We start from the raw sequence: 19,161 nt of genomic DNA, 5'->3' as shown, positions 1-19,161 counted from the left end.
CGTAAGACACTTCAAACATTTTTGTGTGCTGAATGGATTTGGCGCGCTCCACAAATGCTCAGCGGCTGTTTTTTTCCCCCCCTCGTTTTCCTCACTCTGAAGTTTGGGCGGGTTGGATGTGGCCAGCAGCAGGTGTTTGATTCTCCTCAGTGATAAAAGACAGTGGATGCTGTGATCCTGTCGTCTGTGTGGGCGCCGACAGTCTCTGTCGGTGGGAATGATCCAAAATGTTCAAAGGAAAGTATTCATTTTACCTAAGTGAAGCCGTTTTGTCGACAGCTTTAGTTTGCCCTACTCAAGAATTCCATGAAATGAAATCCATAGTGAAAAATTAGTAGCAAAGCTTTTAGTGTATCTGGTTGCTGGTTATGTTGCAGGTGCCAACTCTTATTTGTGTCTTGGACCAGCATGAGCTTCTGGTGTTCGATGCACCGGAAGGGTCGGCATTGATTGTCTGTTCGCGTCATTGGCAGCAAATGTACTAAATGGCTCGCTTTCCATTTTATTTCGCAATAATACAATAATGACTTGTTCAAAGGTAGTGATGTCTGCACAAATAACGATCAAAAACATTTGATATTTTCATACACTTTAGAAAAATTTCTCACAATCAAAATAACCTTTAAGTCTTATAATTTCACATTTTTGTTAGTTTGATCAGAAGTTAAAATGCTCATATTTGGCCGAATTGTCAAATTGTGTCTACTACGACTGTCGATTAATCAATTTTGAACCGAAACTGACTTTTCTGGTTAAAACGATGTTAAAAACATTCAAACCGGTACGTTCGATTTTCAAAACCACATCATTTTGGTTTATCTAAGCTACTGTAGTTTCCTCATTTCTGCTTCCTCCCACGAGAGCGCGCCGTCTTAACAAGAACAACAGCCATGGGTACTGGCGATTCTGCTACTTTTGTCCAGCCAACTTTACACAAATTGGATAACACCATGAGTAAGTGACAGTGTATTACAGTATCTCATGATGTACTTAAAGTATTGTTCTGTACCTGTATGTAGAAGTATTACAGTGGATTGTCAAATAAAACGTTCAACACTTTCTCATTTACTTCATCTGCACTCTTTTATGTTAGACACAATGACAGTCAGTAATATAGCGCCATGTCTGGCTGAGTGTATATTGCACTATACCACAAGTTTGAAAGTATATGCGTGTACTTGTGTTTGTGTCTGTCTCGCTCTGTGTGTCCGCCCCACTGTCTCGTTTTCCTGTCAAGATTGCCTCACTAGATTACAGTAACTAAAATCATGCCATGTTATGTTTTGTTTTAATACAATAACAATTTGGTAAAATGCGTACGTCTACATTTGAAAATTGAATCTATATGCACTTTGTTAATTGGCCCATTAATGTGTTTGACCTGACGTCTTTTGTAAAGATGAGGTGCTCATCAACCTAAGGGATCATTTGTGCATATTTGTGTTTGTTTAGACAAGGCGATTTCCACTGTATTGTTATTATTGAGTGACAGTTTTGCAAGGATCATTGATTTATGGAAGTAAGGCTAGAGAGAAATGTGACAGCTATCACCCTGAGCCTGGCTGCCTACCTACTTCACCTGACTGACTGGCTGGCTAGATGGTTGGCAGACTGACTTGCTGACAGACTACCGTAATTTTCGCACTATAAGGCGCACCTGTCTATAAGTCGCTCCCCACCAAATTTGACACGAAGACGATATCTGTTCAAAGATAAGCCGCACTGCACTATAAGCCACAGCTGTCCTCACTGTATTATGGGATATTTACACCAAAAGATATTAACCGGTAACACTTTATTTGACACTGGCATGATACGACTGCCATAAGGCCAAATGAACCACCACGAAGCTTTGAACCAATTGGCTGCAAAGCATCATTGCTTTAAGAAGCTTCATTTGACCATCATTGCTCCCCTGGGGGAGAAAGTAAACCTCTGCTGCCACTTGCTGTCAACACTGTTGTCAACCAACATGCCTCCTAACATGCATTGCAGCGCTACAAATTTAAATAATCAAAATTCACGTTCTGTGCTAATTAAATCTTCAGTTACTGTTCCAGTCGTTTTATCAGTTGCTAGTTATGGTAATTGGTAACACTTTATTTGACAGTGGGGCCATAACACTGTTATAAGACCATTATAACTATGACATGACACTGCCATGAGCATTAATGAATGGTTATGACTGATGTCATTTTGCCTCATTCGGCAAATTATCTTACTTTTGAATGGATGTAAAAGATCCCAGCTGGACGTAAATGGAGTTAGTGATATAATTTGCCAGATGACACTAAATGACAACCGTCATAAGCATTCATTGTTGCCCATGATAGTGTCATGTCATAATTATGACGGTCTTATGACGCCGCTGTCGGATAAAGTGTTACCCGTTAACCCAAATAAATCAACAAATAAGCTGCACTGGACTATAAACTGCAGGATTCAAAATGAAGGAAAAAAGTAGCGGCTAATAGTCCGAAAATTACAGTATTTGGTTTACAGACTGCCTGACTACCTTTTTCTCATGTTGGATTTTGTTTCAACTGGTATATGCAATTTATTCTTTCATTATTGCTCTAATTAAGAATAGAGCTGGAGTCTTATAGAAATAAAATGCTCTTAATCCCAAGGGATCGTTCTGTGTCTATTAACAAGTAGGCATGTGCCGGTATAAGATTTCTACAGTATGATAACCTTTAAGCCAAAATACCGTGGTATCATGGTTTTGCAATTATAGCTCTAAAATGTGTTATTTACGATGTATGTGTTTAAAAAAAAAAATTCCGATTGAACATGTTTTTTAAATTTTTCACAACATATTTGCAAATTGGAATAAGAATATAATGTTAAAATGAAAAAATAAATGAACAAAAGAATTAACTGAAATATTTTAAATATAATTAAAATATATAGAAATTATAGACATACCCACAGCCACAGCTCAAGTTGTTCAAGATTAGAGCAAGAACAAAAATAATTATTTGCCATTAAAAAGTAAAAACACTTCTAAATAAAATTAAAAATATATATTGCATATACTATATTGCAGGCACTTCACGGACTTTAAAGCTCCACCACAACAGTTTTAGAGACTTGCTCATTTTCTACATATTTCTCTCTATGTTCAAGATATGATGCAGGAATGTGAGCGTGTGCACCTTTTCTTGGTTAAGTTTGGAGCACTGAGGTGAGAGGAAACTAGTTAGCTGTCTTGGCATGCTAAATAACTACATTATGAGCCTTGTTCACAATCTTACTTTATAGTATTTGTTTTACCATCACTCGACACACTTAACACTAGAAAACCCAAGGAGGGATCAGTTGATGAATATACCTTTTGTGCCCAGAGAGGGATCATCTGATCCTAATTTGCACATCTATTGTGGTCGTTGATGGTGGTCGTTGGTACTCACGCCTAAGGACAATTTGGAATGATCAATCAGCCTAGCATGCACGTCTTAGGAATGTGGGAGGAAACCGGAGTGTTTTTCTATCTCTACATAGAGAAAGAGAAAGAAAAAAAAAGCAAATGTGTATGTATGTGGGAATGAAGCATTTAGCTACAGTAAATATGCCACAGACCTAATGTGGATGTGTAGCTGAACAGGTTGACTTTCATAGTATATTGAACTATATTTTAGCAATCCTTTTTTTTTTTTCTTTTTTTCATCTTGAATCCATTTCCAGCAGGCTTATAATGTAGACTCTAAGCCTAAACCAATGTAGGATAACAAAGACAAAATAACCGAATTTCAATCTCTGAAAGATTTATTTAGAGCAAAACAAAAAACTGTATACAATCCTGACACATCACTGGGTAAGGCGTACAGCATGAGCCACAAGTCAATCGGCCACATTTCTGACAGACATGAGACATTTTTTTCTCCCCGTACACTTCTTTATTTGGCAGCGCCTCGTTTTTGCTGGTGGACTGTGTGTCATGGGAACAAATAAATCTTTCAGAAATTAAATTTGGTTTGTTTTGTCATTGTTATCCTATGTTGCTTTACACTAGAACCACCAGGGGTTTTGGTGCTTCCTAAAACTACCAAGGGTGTCCCATTTTGGGACACCCTGGGATCCGCCCCCAAGCCGAGCCCATCTCATTTCTACCCCTCGGCCCACCCCTCGGCCCACCCCTTGGCCCTTCAAACGAAGCAATAAGGGGTAGGGGTAAGGAGTAGGGGTAAGGTGTAGGGCTTGAAACATCACCCTAAGAATTGGGACACCTCTTTACACTCGCGTACATCATAAGTCCGTTCGAACAGTTGTTACGTAACCAAAAGCGACGATAAAAAGTGCACTAAGTGCACTTGTGCGTTTAGCAAAACTGAAAAACAAAACAAACATTACAAATGAAGAAACACAATGAACAAGCATTACAATAAGTGGTGTCGATTTTTTATTTAGTACACCCCTAAATAGTGCACTTTTTATCGTGATTAATTTTTTTTAACTATCACTTTTCTGACTGAAGAAAACACATTGAGAGTAGATAATACTGGTCATCAGCTGTTAGAGTATTATTTGGATGTATCAAGCTTGTTTCATTGAATTTAAGCAAAGCAAACAAAACAAACACTTGTAACAAACAGAAGGGTCCACAACACATGCACACAGATGTGGAGCACTAGTTCAGTTTAATTTAGTTTTGTTTCAAATTCAAATATGGTTTCAAATTCAATGTAATATTTACACCATTGTATGAAACCTGAATGATAGTTTGTTTCTGAACCAAGAGTGGTATTTACTAGTCTTGCATATTTTCTTCCCAGCCATTTCATGTGAGGTGCTTTTCTTGTTACCACTGTTGCTTGGTGTGCTTAGTTGTAGTATTTCTGAATATCTATGTATATCAATGTATATCCACAGCAAATTGTTAACTAATCTTTTCAAAAATGTTTTTTTAACATGTAGAGGGTATTCAAACAAATACATCCGAATGAATTAGAATTATTAAAATACTTTTATCAAAATATTCTCAGAAGTTTAGCAGTTTAATGTCAAGTAAGAAATAAGTGTCTGATAGGCTACTTTAGCTGAAGAGGGGGTTGGGGCGAAACAGGCTCAGTCAGGCTACTTTACCTGAGGGGGGGTTGGGCAAAACCTTGCTGAGTGAGGCTGCTTTCTCTTTCGCTACTACCATTAGTCAGGCTACTGTCAGACACTTCTTACTTGCCTACTGCAGGTTGATAAATTTGTAGGTAGATTTGTGTATGTCTTAGTTAATCCCAAAAAAAGGTTCCTTCAATCAAAGTATATATTTTCACTAGAAAATAAAAGTCACTTGAATGAAAGCAAAATGTGTTTGAATGCAAAAGTTGCCTGAATGATAGCTTGTTTCTGAACCAAGAGTGGTATTTACTAGTTTTGCATATTTTTTTCCCAGCCATTTCATGTGAGGTGTTTTTCTTGTTACCACTGTTGCTTGGTGTGCTTAGTTGTAGTATTTCTAAATATCTATGAATATAAATGTATATCCACAGTAAATTGATAACTGATCTTTTCAAAAATGTTTTTTTTAACATGTAGAGGGTATTCAAACAAATACATCCGAATGAATTAGAATTATTAAAATACTGTTATCAAAATATTCTCAGAAGTTTAGCAGTTTAGTGTCAAGTAAGAAATAAGTGTCTGATAGTCAGGCTATTTTAGCTGAAGAGGGGGTTGGGGCGAAACAGGCTCAGTCAGGCTACTTTAGCTGAGGAGGGGGATGGGCGAAACAGGCTCAGTCAGGCTACTTTACCTGAGGGGGGGTAGGGCGAAACCTTGCTGAGTGAGGCTGCTTTCTCTTTCGCTACTACTACTAGTCAGGCTACTTTCAGACACTTATTTCTTACTTGCCTACTGTAGGTTGATAAATTTGTAGGTAGATTTGTTTATTTCTTGGTCAAGCCAAAAAAAGTTCTTTCAATCAAAATATATATTTTCAATAGAAAATAAGTCACTTGAATGAAAGCAAACTGTGTTTGAATGCAAAAGTTGCCTGAATGATAGCTTGTTTCTGAACCAAGAGTGGTATGTACTAGTTTTGCATATTTTTTTCCAGCCATTTCATGTTAGGTGTTTTTCTTGTTACCACTGTTGCTTGGTGTGCTTTGTTGTAGTATTTCTGAATATCTATGTATATCAATGTATATCCACAGTAAATTGTTAACTGATCTTTTCAAAATTGTTTTTTAACATGTAGAGGGTATTCAAACAAATACATCCGAATAAATTAGAAGTATTAAAATACTGTCAAAATATCCTCAGAAGTTTAGCAGTTTATTGTCAAGTAAAAAGTGTCTGAGAGTAGCCTGACGCCCAACCCCCTTCCACAGCTAAGGGCTGGTTGCAAGTAAAGAAACAGCAGCCTGACTTGTTCAAACACATTTTGCTTTCATTCAAGTGACTTTTTTTTCTCGATTGAAAATATATATTTTGATTGAAAGAACTTTTTTTTGGCTTGACCAAGAAATAAACAAATCTACCTACAAATTTATCAACCTACAGTAGGCAAGTAAGAAATAAAGTGTCTGAAAGTAGCCTGACTAGTAGTAGTAGCGAAAGAGAAAGCAGCCTCACTCAGCAAGGACTCGGCAAAAGGATGACCGGAAGTTAAAAAAAAAAAAAAGGATGACACTTTTTATATTGCTATATGTGCTTTGTGACTATCTGTACGGACCTCTGTGAAGTCCCCCCCCCCCCCCCCCCCCATCAGACGCAAATTTATATAGAAATGATGTCAATCGTTTGTGCTGTAAAAGTTTTGTTTGAGCTGCTTTCGTTGTAGAGATACTTACAATTCTTATATAGGTAAATTTGAGGTCAGCTAGCCCCCCATTTCAATTAACAATTGTGTCAATCATTTGTGCTGCAATGGTTTTGTAGATCAGTATTATGCTTTTATTCAGATATTAATTTCGAGTGGTTACGTCACTCGTAGCTTTTCCTTAGCTTAGCTCCCGCGGCTAATGCAGCATACCAACTCCCAATAACAGAGGGGTGTCCTAGCTACCTACCTAACAAGCACGATCATAACACAAACAAATTCGGGTCCGTTTCGCAGTAAATTGGGGGGCTTTAGATATTAATTTTGAGTGATGACGTCACTCTAAGCCCCCCATTTACTGCAAAATGGTCCTGAAGTGCTGCCATTCGTTTGTGCTATGTTCGTGTTAGTTGTTAGGACACACCTCTGTTATTGAGAGAGTTGGCATGCTCTATTAGCCACGGGAGCTAAGCTACGGAAAAGCTACGAGTGATGTCACCACTTAAAATTAATATCTCAATAAAAGCATAATACTGATCTACAAAACCGTTGCAGCACAAACTAGCACAAATGACAGACACAATTCTGAATTGAAATGGGGGGCTAGCTGACCTCAGATTTACCCAAAAAGAATTGTAAATATCTCTAGAACGAAAGCAGCACTAACAAAGCTTTTACAGTACAAACGATTGACATCATTTTTATATAAATATGTCTGATGGGGGGGAGGGGGCCAACTTCACAGAGGTCTGTAGAGATGGTCAGATAGCACATACAGCAATATACAATATGTCGTCCTTTTTTTTTTTTTTTTTTTTTTAATCTTAATTTTTTTGTACTTCCAGGTCCTCCTCTTGCCGTCGTGTTGTGGGATTTTGCTGTTCTGTTGCGGGATTTTTGCTGCTGTGTCTTTGCATTTGCCTTCTGAGCCATTCGTGCTGCGAACCATTTGCTGTTGTGTTGTGGCAATTAGGGTTCGTGCTTTTGCCAATTTGCAATCGCGCTTTAGGAACTGGGGATCGTGTTGTGGCGGTTTGCCCTCATGCTTTTTTTCTTTTGCAAAGCGTTTGCAATTGGGGTTCATGCTTTTTTTTATTTGCAAAGTGTTGACTTTGCATTTCGCCTGACACCTCTCAGCCACCATAATTTCCTGCTCCTGTTCAAATCCACCCCGCCAGTCGACTGTCGTTCGCTCACACGAGCTCGGTCATCAAGATAAGCACATCCCCCGCCCCTTGACGTAGTTAGCACTTTGCATTCAGAAAGCCACATGGCAGAGCTGATCACACTTGGGTTGGGTTGTGAGACCAAAACATTTGAGATTTTTTTGTCGTCACAAATGTATTGATTATTTCATTCATTATAACTTTATACACGTTGCAATGGTCTGTGCGTGTGTTTATTTCATTGCAGTAATTTATACATAAAGTTGCCTTTGTGTGCTATAGGAGAAGAAGAAAAAATGGGCAGAGCAGTGAATGAATAAAATAAAACCATATTCAAAAATAAAACTCTGAAATAATAACTGAAACTATCATGGCAAGAGTCAGTGTAAACTGACCAACCCTTGTGGGTTAGAGTAAGGTTGTTTGCTTGTGTGCTTGAGTGGCCTATTTGAGAGACAATGACACACTCATTTGCACATATACAGATGCTAATTGTGGATACCCAGAGTTGTGGGGATCATCTGATCCCCTTCTGGGCTTTCCAGTAGGCTAAAAAAATGTTGGGTTTTCTAGTGTTAACACCGTGAACTCCCGTAGCTAGTGGGAAACGTTCACGACAGCGTTTACTTACATTAAATTTTGTGTAAAGTGACTGATGATGGTCACGTAAATTTCAAATCATGTTGCAGGTGTTGCCCCCCTTGTCTTGCATGTGTATGTCTTGCACGTCAGCTGTCCTTCCTCCTCTAAGCCGCGGCTGTCTGTTTCTTTTCTGTAGCCGAAATATGAGCGACCTTGGGGTTTGTTTTTTTGTTTTTTTCGAGGGGGGTGGGGGGCTCAAGGGAATTTTCACCACTTTCAGGCACTGTGTCAACTCTTTTCTACAGCAGACAGAATTGCGTCACTGACTGACACAACATCAACCAGAGGGGGAGGTGTGAGCACTGCTGCTCCAAGTCACTTCTGGCTGCATTTTTGGGACATAAAAAATAGCGAATACCGCACTACGGTATGACGGAAAATTTTAGTGGTTTTGAAACCGTGACGTTTTCATATCGTGGTAAACATTGAAACCCGTAACCGGCACATGCTTATTAACAAGTTAAATTCACTCAAAAAAATTAAATAGAAGACATTCAGAATACTTTATTTGTCATTATTTTAATTTTGACAAGAAATTGATATCGGAAAATCGGGTTCGGGAGAAAATAATTGGGATTTTCATGTACCTGCAAATATATGTCATTCGGCATTAAAGTTTACATTGTAGTCAATGTACTGAAAATCACAATTCGTGATATTCGTGATTCGTATGACCACTAAAACTGTTGTAGTATTATTGATATTTGTATTCACGTTTCACATTCACAGACACCACCACTGTCTACTTTTATCCATCAAAGGTCAAAAATGTCCTACTTCTCAGCTTTCTGGAATGCAGCATTACACAAAAGCAATAACTGTCGTTTTCAATGTCCCTTTGAGAGCCATTTACCCAAATTTGCATCCAAGACACTGGCAGTTATCCGTTTTCATTTAGAATCACTGTAGCGTAATTGCCCCGGTAAAGGCTCCAGATTTTTTATCATTATTAGTCCAACAGCAACTAATGATGGCGTCGTAAATGGGCATTTTTGCACATTATTAACTGACTATGACTGGTCGTGATGGGGTGTGGATATTTACTCTTCCTGGTATTTATGACAGTTGGAGTTTGCTCCAACCACTTAATAAGCTCCCACGTGCTCCTCGTTAACGACGAGCCATTTCCCTCCAAAGTGCTGCTAATGGCTTGCATTAACATTGAGGCCGGTGGCGGACGAGATGAAATTGAAGGGACACTCCACCTGAATGCAGCTCTCTCACTGAGGAGTGAAGCATTTGAGGAATCTGTTCATGCTGACTGCTCATAATATACTCATAGAAGTATGTTTCCGACTGGAGGACGCACAGAGACTAAATAATAGGTTGAATGTTTCATCTGAGTTTTTTGTATAGTGAGGAGTGACTCTTCTTCAGGTATAACTTTTAACTTGTAGCATTCAATCTTGTTTTGGTGCAATACTTAACATTACAATTCAAAGAGAGAAACTATGCTGTGATATACAATTGTTTTGTTGAGTTTTATCTACTATATATACTAGAGGAGTTCCAAAAAAATCGATTATTACATGCATCGCGATTTGACACGTGACGATTTGATTACGATTCATAAAGGCTCAAAAACGATGATTTTCCCTCATAACTTTGACAGCCGCTCACAGCGGAATGAAATTCAAGACACGTCTGCCGCCCGAAAACCTTTAACGGACGCACACACATTATAATGGATGCTGCCTGTATCTGAGTGAGAGATTTACTGTTTTTCAAAAGACTGGAAAATAAATTTGTGAATGAGAAAGGCAGTGCGCACGTTATTTTTTAGAGCAAGAGGGGAAGAGAGATAGTTCGTTGCTCCTCGTCTTTCAAATGTCCAGCTGTAGTTTCAAGTCATGTCAATTGAAAAATGTCCTGAGTGTATTGCTAAGACCCGTGTGCGTCTACAAGAGGTGAGTACACAAACCCTCTTGTATTGTTTAGCCTTTATTGTTGTTGTTTTTGAGTTGTTAATTGTTAGCGCCGAGCGCTAAGCTAATTGGCAAATTCGCTAACGTGTATTTCATATGCAGAACGTGTAAAACCATGATTAAGTACAGCGGTAACACTACAAACATGTGAAATAGTACAGAAATCTGTGAAAACAAAGTATATTGGTTAAAAGAAGACACTTTGTTTCCAGAAAACATGGAGTTCATTCCACCTGTGTAAATTTTATTGTATTGTTGAGTGAAATAAGTACTATCTTTAAAATGTTTAATGTTTTTGCACTTTCTTGTAAAAATAAATAAATAGTAGGGGTGTAACGGTACACAAAAATCTTGGTCCGGTACGTACCTCGGTTTTGAGGTCATGGTTCGGTTCATTTTCGGTACAGTAAGAAAACAAAATGCAAAATATAAATGTGCTAGTTGTTTATTACACACTTTTGCGCTTTCGACAATAGGAACATTAGCCTACACAAAGCTAGAATTCTGCTCAAAAATAGAAAATGCAATATTCTGAAATGTAGATATTTTGAAAAACAAAATAAAAATAACTTTGGCTAAGACTTTTTCTTTAAAATAAATATATGATGTGCAAAACTGAACAGTTGCAACACTGAAGTGAAGAGTTGTTCCATCTATATTCTTTTTTCATTTGAATTCCCCACCTAGAGGGCCAACCATCTTCCATGTTAACATTTAACCGTTACCCACGCTGCTCACTGCACTTCTGAGTGGTGCGACGGCCCTGGCCGTTTAATTGTTATCTTTTTTTGAGACTATCATTCATCTGATCGCTGTGTCCACCAGCTGGCTGCTTCTCCTCTCAACGTGGCGTAGTCTGATTGACGCCGGTCGGGGAGACGACGTCAGTCACGTCACCGCTGCTGACGGGCCACCCGAACTAGCCACTGTCTGACATGTATCCATTATGCAGCGCTTTGTTTACATTTGCAGCAATAACGACACTTGCTTTATGGCAGCTAATCCGATACACGGTAATACGGCACTGGGTAATACTATTAAGCCGTTGTTTGAGCTTGCATACCCGCATGTGTGTTGTATTGTGCCTGAGTCTTGTTAACCAAATAAAGGCAGCGTTAACAAAAGTCATCTGACCGCTCGTCATTTTACAGTCAACACTCAGAGTTCGCAACTTTGCATTTGACAGCATACGTGCCGCGTACCTCCTCGCCAGCTGTTTGCTCGCCATTCATTCACCTGTGCATTTGATCGCTATTTTGTTACACTCCCGCTTTTTCGGGGAGGTATTTTGTGTTCATTCGTTACTGGATCGTTTTTGTTCACCACTGTAAATAAGAGCACCGACCGCAGCAGTAGAGGTAAACTGCCGTTTTCGTTCAACCCGTTTTGTTTAGTGTAGAAGCCAGGGTAGCGGCTGTATTGTTTTTTCTTTTTTTATGATCAGGGTTTACTTAGCGGGTGGGGTTCAAGTGTAGTTTCATTTTGTTTGTTGTTTTTGCCTGGGCTTACGCTGAAGCCAGCTTCTTGCGCATTTTGTATATTTTGTTCATTGCGAGTTTGACTTGTGTGAATAAATTTGTGTCCACTTTCAACTTGTGTGCGTGGCTCGTTTTATGTTACGCCCTTAGCAGCCGTCCGTGGGACGTAACAGTGGGATTATGGGAAGCATGAGCGGGCATTCCGCGCTTGTGTTAAATGCGTCAAATATTTTAACGTGATTAATTCAAAAAATTAATTACCGCCTGTTAACGCGCTAAATTTGACAGCACTTTACATTACGTCAGAAACTCGTTCGGTACGCCCCCGTACCCAACCGAGGACCACGTACCGAAACGGTTCAATACAAATACATGTACCGTTACACCCTTAATAAATAGATAAATAAAAAAGCAGCTTAAGCGCAGGTTTTTGTTGTATGGGCATGTTTCCATCGTTCCTGTTGAATCATTTGGATATTTGAAATAAATAATGGACAAAAATTTGTTTGTCTGCTATATTAATTATTAATGTACGATGTATCAATAATCGTGATAACCGTGTCAGGAATCGAATCATAGCCCTCTGAATCGTAATCGAATCGAATCGTAAGGTGCCTAAGATGGCATACCCCTAATATATAAGAGTATTTTGTCAAGGCCAAATTAGAGTTTGTGTGGGTGGCCAGTAAAAGCATTTGCAGCATGCATATTGTTTAATTCACCGCATTGTTATTATGTGTTTTGTTCCTTCCTTCCTGCCCACTCTCTCCTGTCTGAGCCTCTCAGGAGAGAGGTGGCATGAAGAGGTGGAGGAAGAGGAGGAGGAGGAAGGCTCGCATTGTCTCGGCATGAGTGTCTATTTCAGCGCGACTGACATGTACTTGTGTCAGGCGAATGCATCCTGCTGATGCTTAGGGTATCTTGAAATCTGAAAGAGATGTCGATGATGTGGAAGCAAGGCCCAGCCAGCCTGTGTGTATTTGTTTTTGCTCCATGAGCATTGCTTCAGTCACTCACTATGCCTCACATTGCTGATGGAGAGAAAGGGAAAGTCTTTTTTTGAAGCTTAGGACGCACCGAGCAGGCGATACTGACATTTGGACATAGTGGAGGCAATCAGAAGTGAGCGTAAAATATTTTCACGTCCCTTACAGTTCAAGCAGCTTCGCTCCTGCTTTTAATTCCCTGAGAAAGTGGCCACGCAGACTCTGTGACCACATGAATAAACATTACAAAGCTTTTATAGGCCCCCATTATTTGAAAAGGTCCTTCAAAAGTAATACAAAAAGATACTTATGAAAGTTAAGTCCATCTTGGTTCTGATTAAAAATGGCATTTGGAGCTGAAATCACAAGTTACGCACAAATGTTCACTCATTGGCTGACATTGACAGTAGGAGTGGGAACCTCTTGGTACCTCACGATACGATATGATTTGGGATACAAAGCTCACAATAACGATGATCTGACGATATGGCGATACAATGATTATCGATACAATGGTCAGGAAATCATTGTAGAATATTCTACAAGCAACTAATAAACAGAAAAACAAGCTTCTGCTGTGAATTGGAATGAGTTTATCACTAGTAGATGTCCAATCCATTTGAACTGGGAGGGTGGCAGCCATCCCTCCCACTTCAAACGGATTGAGCGTCTATGACCGTCAGTGGCAGCCAATGCCAGGCAATGAGGTAATTGTGGGCTATTTTAGGTCAATTACCTGTTGATTTTCAGTTACTTCTAGGGGTGCACGATACACCTTTTTTAAAACCGATACCGATATCGATAACTTCCTGCTCTTCAAAGCCGAAACCAATATCGATAACCGATAATAAACATATAATTTTTTAAATGTATAACCTGAGTTTTTGAACACCTGGACGTTTAAAAAAAAAATTGTGGTGCATTCAACATAGATTTGCCTTTGATCTCACCAGATTTTTCAGAATGACATGAACAAAACAGTGCGTTTCACTTCTGCAATGCTCAACAGCCAGCTAAAAATGAATGCACTTCCATATACCACAAGGCTTGGTCTTTTCTTGCTTTTATGGGAAGACACTCATCTTAATATTGTGAAAGTACAACAGAAAAATACACATATTCAATACTCAATATACAACAAACTGCAGACATATATTTCCGAGGCGGAAACGTAACAGAAATCATTCACGATTGTCAATGCTACCGCTACACCGCAATGTGTATGTGAATGAGCCTGTAATGTAAACCAAACTACTGTAACAAAAAATAGATGCAGCGAATTTTTCTGACCAGCAGGTGGGAGCAGTGCCCAGCAAAGGGTCAACTGCTTTCCCATACTTGTGTGTAAACTGTAAAGCCAGCACAGTACATATTATCGGTCCTATTAATAATGTTATTGGATTTATTGGAATGACGTCATAATTCCAATTATCGGACCGATAATTATCGTGCACCAGTAGTTGCTTCTTGTTGATTTAGGGTATTTTACGGGTCACTTCCTGTTATTTTGAGTTACAGAACAGGAAGTGACCTGGGAATCACCCAAATAAATAGGCAGTGACTCAAACTCAACAGGAAATGACCTGTAAATGCTAGAGGTGTGCATCGGCACTGCCCTCACGATTCGATTCGATTACGATTCGGAGGGCCACGATTCGATTCGATTCGATTCAGAGGGCCACGATTCAATTCGGTTCAGGCATCACGATGCATTAAAGCCTGGGATGCATTAAAATGCTAAAGCAAAGCATATTTTTCGTGAATCATGAGGCAACACAAGCGGTCAGACATTAAACAACTTTTTATAGGCTTTTGTGTCATTCCTGGTTGTAGTCAAATGAAAATTGTAATATATATAAAAATAAAAAAAAAAACATCACAGCATTTAATTAGTGCTTTGAATGAGACCAGGGCTTTCTTTTTTTTTTTTTTTTACACACAGTAGCAGCCTTTCATTTTTTACACACCGCATAAGTTTGGTCAAGTTTCCCACCAACCTCATAGAAGCCAAAATGTCTCCATATGCCTGCTTTCAATGTCTTTGGTGCGTCAATAATCTTTCGCGCTCCCTCTTTCTCCGCTTCAGCCATTGTTGTTATGTCTTATCTCTCTGCTTTCTCGATTGCCACTGCGCAATTGCGCATGTCTGTGACGTTACTCCAGTGAAGAAGCAGATTTGGGTTCCTCGTCCCTCCTGCATTGCTTTTACAGTAGCTCCCTCTACAGGTAAACATGAGAATAATAATACAAATGGGGAAACCAAATCCATTGCATCACCAGAAGATTTTTGAACGGACTTATATATTTTAATATGTGCTGAATCGATTCGGCTTGTTGCCCGCATCGAATCGCATTGTCCATGGCCCGCATCGGGATGCATCGCCGCATCGATTATTGTTGACGCCAGTAGTAAATGCCCTGAAAATCGGAAAGAATGACTGTGAATGCTCTGATTTCGAATGAACGAACGTTCCCAGTCTAATACTCCTTTCCCACTGGCCAAAAAACCCGTGTCAACCCACTAACAATCGGCTTTTGGTGGCAGTGGGAAAGGTGCAGCGACCTGCCTCGACCCATGTCAATCAACCCGCCAAGCGACCCGCATTAAATTAAAATCATCTCGGCTCTGATCGCCATGCAGTGTGAAAGCAAAACCCCGGGTCCACAGTCAACACCCTAATCTACGTGGTGACGTAGGCTCTTACGTGATGCGTCATAACAACGTGCCAGTCGCCTCCCATTTAACACGCCCCACAACCGTATTTACGTCGATGCTCACAACAAAGCTAGTAGAAGAAGAAGAATTCACGTCGACTACGTTGCCTCAGCACAAGCAGTGTTGATCCTTTGCTGCATTTCGACCATTTTGAGGGCAGTAAAAAGCATGCAAACAGAGAACACAAACAGAAAGGAGGCTTCCATTTTGCTCTGCATTGTTTACTTCCTTGAACCGAATGAATTCGGTCGCATTTGTCGACGCACATCTTAGCGTGGTGACGTCACGTAACCTTACGTACGGCCGAGGAGGGGTGGGGGGTTAGAAGGGTGGAAAAAAAAAAAGACACGGCTTTTTTTTTCAATGGGAAAGGTGCCAAATGCCAGTTGCTAGTGGGTTGCATCGGCTTGGAAAAAACGCGCGTTGACCCTCTAGTTTCAGTGGGAAAGGGGTATAAATGGATTTGGAGTCATGCACCGTCAATGCGGCCTTAGAGTTAACTGAGACACTATTACGGTGGAAGATTTTGGTAGCAACTTGTTGGTTCCTTTTTATTTTTTAGACATTGACAGCTTTTTAAAACGATATCTCGATTCATGGCAGGAGCATATTGATAAACTTTTGTGATACAAAGTATCATGATATATCACCATTTCGATATTTTGTCACACCCCTAATCGACAGTGATAGACGTCCAATTCATTTGAACCAGGAGAACTGGCAGTGAATGAACAACACCACAGTTGCCTAAAGACACTCTTTAAATTCAACCACAGTAACTCTGCTCTTTAAATGCCACCAGTTCATCCTCACGGTCAGCGTCAATCTCCCTTCACAATTGTCTTTTTTTATGCAGTCTAAGTGTCTTTTTGCTTTGCATAAGCATTGGCACGCGTCCAACAAAGAAAGCTGGCAGATGTCCATGTAAGTGTTTGACTCCTGAACTACACTGTTAAGCCCACAGTTGATTGAAATGATGTTGGGGGAGCAAACATTTTACAGTTCACGACGATGTGTAAACATTTTCCATCACTCATCACCAACAGCATGATATTAAACAGCCCAATTATCTTTTGATTGTTGTTGGCAAAGTAGGTTGACAGCCCAATGCTTTTATTTGATGATGTTTTAACACCTTAGCTGACTGTGTTATGAATATGCATATTAGCGGTAGGCTTCACTCTTTGATTCTCATTACCATCACAGCGGGATGGTCGGCGTTTTCGGCTCGTCAGCGTGTTCGCACAAAGACGCATTTGATTTTGCAGACGTTTGAAGATGTTTGATCCCTGATCCTGAACAAAAAGGATTTGGGTGGGTTAATGTTCCACCGATCCCGGGAGAAGCCTTCCACTCATTGTCGTCTGGGGAAAACAAAATAAAGTTTTAATTCGTTAAGTTGTGCTCGCTTTCTTTTGCTTTGCAGCTTACTCATGGATAATATTTTAATTAGTCATTTTAATAGGATTTGCTCAAGTACAAATATAGTGATGGGATGGCATGGATTTTGTCTCTGGCTTACTACTGCTCTAATGTATCCCATCATTATGTGATTAGATCCCATTGTTAAATTAAGAATAGTGTAAAAGGCCCAAGATAGATCTGTTTTAGAAGTACACAACTGGGTCTTTAAAATACCTAAAGGATAAAGGACTATACAATATTCAAACTCCAATTTTTAAGTGGCCTGCCATGTGGATTTAAAAATACTCAATAGAGCTCTGTTAACTTTCGTCTTTGACATTATAGTACAGTCTGGCCAGGGCTTTGTTGTTATGTAAATAAGCAGAATTACAAAATTCAGAATGTCTTAATCGCTGACAAATTTTGAATAAAACTAAATGCAATTATGTTAAAGTGTCAATTTTTAAATATTTTATTCAGAATAGAACATAGATTTAAGATCATAAGTTTAAACTTTGAAAAATAAAAGTATAATTTTAAGGGAATAAAATATTATTTTAAATTCTATATTGTCTACAAATCTCAGAAAAGTTGGGACAATGCCAATTTCACCACTGTGAGGCATCCCCTCTTCCCGCAACAGTAGCCCTGCAAACATCTGGGGACCTGGAAGACAGGTTTCTCAAGTTTAGAAGTAGGAATGCTGTCTCTTGTCTAATACAGGCCTCTAAGGCTGCGTTCAGACCGTAGAAATATGACTCCAAACTGTTTTGTCCTCAAATCAGATTTTTAGGGCTTGCTGTTCACACTTTTTTAGCAAGTGTCCAAATTGGAATCTGGGCCTGTTCAGACTAGGCATGTGCCGGTTACCGGTTTCACGGTTTACCGTGTTGTGAAAACGTCGCGGTTTCAAAACCACTGAAATTTTCCGTCAGACCGTAGTATGGTATTCGCTGTTTTTCATGTGTCAAAAAAGCAGCCAGAAGTGGCTTGGCGCGGCAGCGCTCACCCCCTCCCGTTTGTTGCTGTGTGTGAAAGTGACGCTATCGGCTAGACAGCCAGTGAACCCAAAAACAAATAATCCGAACATAAGGCGTACTTTTCTTCAATTTATTGAGCTCTCAAATCGTGGTAAGTGGAATATACAAAATGAATACATTTAAAACGTTGTACAATTGTATTTTTCCATGTGTGAGTAGCTTCAACAGATTAGCACCATGAAAAAGTTCGCCAAAAACAAAACACACATTTTCCTTTCAAATTTAATATACAAACTAACTAAAAGCTTACAAAGACGAATTTTAGCCTAGGCTTAGCTGGGAGAGCAACTTCGTCGAGTGTTACAGCCGCAGAGTGAGAAAACAAGCTTGATTCGCTTGAATGAAGGGGAAAAGGGGATAGCATCAAAGATCGCTAATTGCGAAAGATGCTCTTGCCCGAAGCAGAAATCCACGTTCGCTGGATCAAGGAGAGGTCTCACTCCCAATGTTTTTTTTGTTTTGTTTGTTTGTTTTGATGAAACCTTTCCACAACAATATTTACACTTTAAACTAACTTATACATTTTTAACTAATTTATTAACTTATGAATTCTTTATGTTTTTTAACACATAGGCATAACATCATGTAGACTAAAGCTGACACAGTGGCTGAAAATGGCGAAACTTCACTTGAGCTTTTCCACCCTCCAAAAAAAAGTCACGCAGTAGAATTTAAAAAAAAATTATTCAGAAGTGTTTTTACTTTTTTATAGAAATTATTTTGTTCTTGCTCTAATCTTGAGCAACTTGAGCTGTGGCTGTGGGTATAGTCTAAAAGTTAAATTTATTTTAATTTTATCTAAAATATTTTTTAATTTTTTTTATTGATAATTTATTTTAACAATATATTCATGTTCCAATTTGCAACTATGTTCTGGAAAAAAAAAAAAAAATCCTATTCAATGGGAATTTTTTTTTTTTTTTTTTTAACCCATACATCACAAAATAACACATTTTGGAGCTATAATTGCAATACCGTGAAACCGCGGTATTTTTGCCCACGGTTATCGTACTGTCAAAATATCATACCGGCACATGCCTAGTTCAG

At 39.2% G+C, this 19,161-nt stretch overlaps 1 protein-coding gene across 3 annotated transcripts in view; it reads left to right on the top strand.

Moving 5' to 3' along the window:
• ctbp2a (C-terminal binding protein 2a) overlaps nucleotides 1–19,161 on the top strand; it is a 146,072-nt gene that overhangs the window by 13,742 nt on the left and 113,169 nt on the right. The gene's annotated exons all lie outside the window — the stretch shown is intronic.

This window comes from Corythoichthys intestinalis, chromosome 10, assembly GCF_030265065.1.
Source record: "Corythoichthys intestinalis isolate RoL2023-P3 chromosome 10, ASM3026506v1, whole genome shotgun sequence".
Classification (NCBI taxonomy): Eukaryota; Metazoa; Chordata; class Actinopteri; order Syngnathiformes; family Syngnathidae; genus Corythoichthys; species Corythoichthys intestinalis.
The sequence above is the reverse complement of the archived record's forward strand: the minus strand, read 5'-3'. Positions and strand labels throughout refer to the sequence as shown.